The following is a 5,470-nucleotide window of genomic DNA, read 5'->3' on the forward strand; positions in this document are numbered from 1 at the left end:
GGGGGGTGGCCGCGCCGTGCAGGCTTGTGGGCACCCCCTGGTGCCCCTCTGGCACTTCTTCGGCCCAGTATTTTTGATAAATTGGAAAAAAAATCCCCGTTGATTTTCATGGCGTTTGGAGTTGCACAGAATAGGTATCTCAACTTTGCTCCATTTTCAGGCCAGAATTCCAGTTGTCGGTATTCTCCCTCTTCGTGTAAACCTTGCAAAATAAGAGAGAAAAGGCATAAGAATAGTACCGTGAAGTGAAATAAGAGCCCAAAAAGCAATAAATATCAACATGAAAACATGATGCAAAATGGATGTATCAAGTATCTACATGATAAAGTTCTTCCCACGGGGAACCAGTGTCCTAGTAGTGTCGAGGAGGCCAAGAAAATCGTTTGCCCTTTTGATTTGCCGCGCATTAGGTACCACGCATGCATCAACGATCGCATCATTTATCAGGGGGAGCACGTTGAAAAAACCAACTGCCCTGTGTGCAATGCTTCTCGATACAAGAAGGCAGGAAAGAAACCTCGTGAGAAAGTTGTATGGTACTTTACGATCACTCCCCGTCTACAGCAGATTTCGTAGATCCTAAGGAAGCAAAGCTCATGCGCTGGCACACGGAGAGGAAGAAGCCCGACGATGGAGATGATCCGAGGCTGAGACACCTCGTAGATGGTAGCCAGTGGAGAGCATTCAACACCGTATATGGACTTGCTAAAAAAGATCCAAGGAACATCGTGCTTGGTGCGAGTACCGATGGCATTAATCTGTTTGGACCAGAACACCAACCACAGCACATGGCCCGTGTTTGTATGGATGTACAACCTCCCCCCATTGAAGTGCACGAGGACAAAGTACATACACATGTGCATGTTGATTCAAAGGCCAAAACAACCGAGAAATAGTATTAACCTGTATATGGGGCTTCTGCAAGAGGAGCTAGACACGTTATGGAAATCACCGGCATGGACATGGGACGCCAGCAAAGGAGAGTCTTTCCATATGAGAGCCGCACTGATGATGACGACGCACCACTATCTCAGTTATGGGTACACCTCAGGCCATGTGTGCCATGGATAGTGCGGATGCACAAGGTGCATGGATGATACAACAACTCAGTGGCTTACGTCAACGAAAGATGGCGGGTCTGGGAAAATCGTGTACATGGGGCATGGTAGATGGCTCGAGAAGGATCACCCATGGAGAAAGCATAGAGATCTATTCAATGGGTTGGCTGAGATTCGAGGACCTCGACGTAAGAGGAGCGACGCCGAAATCGACAAGTTGTTGAGAAACTGGTAAAAATGCCTCGCGTCGGAAAAGATCAAAAAGGCGCGAGAGCCGCTGCTGAAGGTATGGAAAACAAGGTCTGTTTTCTGGGACTTGGAGTACTAGCCCAATCACGACACGCCTCATTCCTTGATCAAATGCATATCACGAACAATGTCCTCGAGAGCTTGCTTGGCACACTGATGAACATGCCGGAGAAGACCAAGGATGGGCCAAAGGCAAGGAAAGACTTGGAAGATTTGAAGATCAGGACACGCCTCTGGGATGAAGTCTCATGACTGTCACGTGACGATGATGTAGATACTCCCGGTTGCCATTAGAAGGATAATGGACAAGCACGTCCATGACACGCTTACTGGTCTCTGCAACTTCTTTGATGTTATCTCTCGAAAGTCCATAAGTGTGAAGCAGCTCCGAAGGCTACAGGAAGAGATCGTTGTCATACTATGTGAGCTTGAGATGTACTTCCCACCCGCGTTCTTTGATGTCATGGTGCATCTGTGTGTCCACATCGTGGACGACATCATCGACCTCAGGCCGACATTCCTTCACAGCATGATGCCGTTCGAGAGGATGAATGGGGTCATCAAAGGATTCGTTCATAACAAGTCACATCCCGAAGAGAGCATCATCCAGGGGTATCTCACGCATGAGTGTGTCTCCTTTTGCGAGAATTACAAGCGCCGGAGACCCTATTGTTGGTTTGCCCGTCAAGAAGCACGATGGGAAGCTCGAAGGAGATAGTCACAACAACGGTCGGAGGGAATTGCACGTGGACTACTCGGATCGACGGAACGACTTTGATAAGGCTAACTTAGTAGTGCTACTACACCTAGATGTTGTAGATGATTATGTGGCATGACACAAAGAAAGCATCGCAAAGAAGTACCGTGATAAGGGGATGCTCAAGACGAATGATGAAGTTACTGTAGAGAACAACGCTACTTGCTTGCGTTGGTTCAAACAGAAAGTTCTTGAAAATCCCCGGGAAGAGGGTAGTTCGGACGGATTGCTCATACACGCCTTAGCACATGGCCATGCGCCCAAGCTCGCGACCTATCAGTCATACGATATCAATGGGTACACGTTCTAGACGGAGGCCAAAGACATGGACAGTGATTACCAGAACTCTGGGTGACAATTCAATGTGTGACCGATGCCAACGGCACAACTGAAAGATTCTACAGAAGGGTCAAAGAGATCTGGGAGCTTGACTATGCTGGAATGCACGATGCGACGATGTTCCATGTCAGATGGGCCAAGGACGTCATAAGAGAAAACAAGTATTTCACCACCATGTTTATACCCGACGCGAAGAGACTCCCGTGAACGTTAACATCATCGCCAAAAATGAGCCATGGGTACACGCTAAGCACGTGACACAATGCTTCTTGATAACCGACCAGGCCAATCCCAGCCGTGTTGTCATGAGGAGATCCAAAAGGAGCATCGTCGGAATGGATGGAGTCATCAATGAGGACGACTACGACCAATACGGCAACCCGATGAGGGAAGATGACGATGATGATGAAGCATATGTGAACAGAAGAATCAAGACTACATTACGTAAGAAAGATCGTACTCCATGGCTCCGGAAAATGTCATAAGGAGGGGCTCAATTACTCGGCAACAAACAAGAAAGGGAAGAAGCTCAATGTGAAATGTCGTTGACGTAACTGATCAGCAACCTACATTTATATATATGTATCTATTTTGTGTACGCACTTAAGTAACCGTTATCGGTCAACTGATATGTTACCACCACATGCATGGTTCCGGTGATATTCGCGCATTGGGGGAGAGGGAGACGCCGTCGTCGAGAGAAAAACAATAAAAAATAAAAACAAAAGGGAGAAAGTAGTACAAAATAAAAAGAATAGTAAACAGAAAATAAAAGGAAAATAATGAAAAAAAAGAAAACAAAAAACTAGAAAAGGAAAATAATAAAAAGAAAAGATGGAAAAGATAGCAGTAACGCAGGTTTAGGGAACCATGATAGCAGTAGCGCTGGTTTGTAAACAAGCGTTATAGCTAAGTTAGCTATAGCGCTGGTTCAAAACCAGCGCTACCGCTATTTTGAGTTAACCCCCGCGCGCCCTAAGTTTTTTTCACCAAATCCCCTTGCCGCCTCCATCCCGCGGCAGATCTCGCACACAGCTCTCCAGCGCCTCCACCGCCCCCTCCACCGGCACCGTCCACTGACGCCCCCACCGTCCCATCCATCGGCACCCTCCACCGGCAGCCCCCAGCGTCCCCTCCACCGACAGCCCCCACCGTCCCCTCTACTGGCACTCTCCACCGACAGCCCCCACCGTCCCCTCTATCGGCGCTCTCCACCGGCGCCCCCACCATCCCCTCCACAGGTGTGATACATCTCAAACGTATCTATAATTCTTGATGGTTTCATGTTGTTATCTTGTCAACTTTGGATGTTTTATATACCTTTTTTATCTTTTTTGGGACTAACTTATTAATTCAGTGCCAAGTGTCAGTTCCTCTTTTTTCTGTCTTTTTGACTCTTTCAGATCTGATTTTGGAACGGAGTCCAAACGGAATAAAATCCCCGAAATAAATTTTTCCAGAACAGAAGAAGATCGGGGGACTTGAGGGCCAAGGCAGGAGGCCCACAGGTAGCCCACAAGCCCTGTGGCCGTGGCCAGGGGGGCCTGCGGCGACCAGGCTTGTGGCCTCCCTGGAGCTCCCCAGTCCTAGCTCTTTGGCCTATATATTCCCTAAAATCCCAAAAAAAATCACGACGTCCACGAAACCACTTTTCCGCCGCCGCAAGCTTCCGTTTCCGCGAGATCTCATCTGGAGACCCTTCCCGGTGCCCTGCCGGAGGGGACTTTGGAGCTGGAGGGCTTCTACATCAACATCATTGCCTCTCCAATGACTCGTGAGTAGTCCACTTCAGACCTACGGGTCCGTAGTTAGTATCTAGATGACTTCTTCTCTCTCTTGGATCTTTAATACAAAGTTCTCCATGATCTTCATGGAGATCTATCCGATGTAATCCTCTTTGGCGGTGTGTTTGTCGATATCCGATGAATTGTGGATTTGTGATCAGATTATCTATGAATTATATTTGAGTCTTTGCTGATTTCTTGTATGCATGATTTGATATCCTTGTAAGTCTCTCCGAGTCTTGGCTTTTTTTTGGCCAACTAGATCTATTATTCTTGCAATGGGAGAAGTGCTTGGTTTTGGGTTCATACCATGCGGTGACCTTTCCGAGTGACAGAAGGGGCAGCAAGGCACGCATCGTGTTGTTGCCATCAAGGGTAACAAGATGGGCTTTCATCATAGATTTGAGATTGTCCATCTACATCATGTCATCTTGCTTAAGGCGTTACTCTGTTCTTATGAACTCAATACACTAGATGCATGTTGGATAGCGGTCGACGTGTGGAGTAATAGTAGTAGATGCAGAAAGTATCGGTCTACTTGTTTTGGACGTGATGCCTCATGCCTATATGTATGATCATTGCCATAGATAACATCCTGACTTTGCGCGGTTCTATCAATTGCTCGACAGTAATTCATTCACCCACCATCTACTTGCTTTCATGAGAGAAGCCACTAGTGAACACTACGGCCCCCGGGTCTATTCACAACTATCATCTCAGCTTTTGCTTTTACTTTGCTTTGTTTACTTTTTTCTTTCAGTTCTCACTTTGCAAACAATCTATAAGGGATTGACAACCCCTTCATAGTGTTGGGTGCAAGCTCTTTGTGTTTGTGTAGGTACTTGTGACTTGACGCGATCCTCCTACTGGATTGATACCTTGGTTCTCAAACTGAGGGAAATACTTACCGCCGCTGTGCTACATCACCCTTTCCTCTTCAAGGGAACACCAACACAAGGCTCCAAGGCCGCGGGGGAATCCTTTGCATATTTGCCAAGGAAATCCCTATAGGCGTAGCCAGCAGCAGAAGGATTTCTGGCGCCGTTGCTAGGGAGATCAAGTCAAGATCTATCCAAGTAAGTGTCACAAACTCATCTCTTGCATTTACTTTTTTTTGCCAGTTGCCTCTCGTTTTCCTCTCCCCCACTTCACATTTGCCGTTTTCATTTGCCTTTCTCCTTTGCCGTTTTCATTTGCCTTTCTCCTTTGCCGTTTTCATTTTCCTTTTTGCCGTTCTCTTTTCCCCGTTTCTCTCGCTTACTTCCTGCTCATTTGTGTGTGGG

Source organism: Hordeum vulgare, chromosome 3H (assembly GCF_904849725.1).
Source record: "Hordeum vulgare subsp. vulgare chromosome 3H, MorexV3_pseudomolecules_assembly, whole genome shotgun sequence".
In the NCBI taxonomy this organism is placed as follows: Eukaryota; Viridiplantae; Streptophyta; class Magnoliopsida; order Poales; family Poaceae; genus Hordeum; species Hordeum vulgare.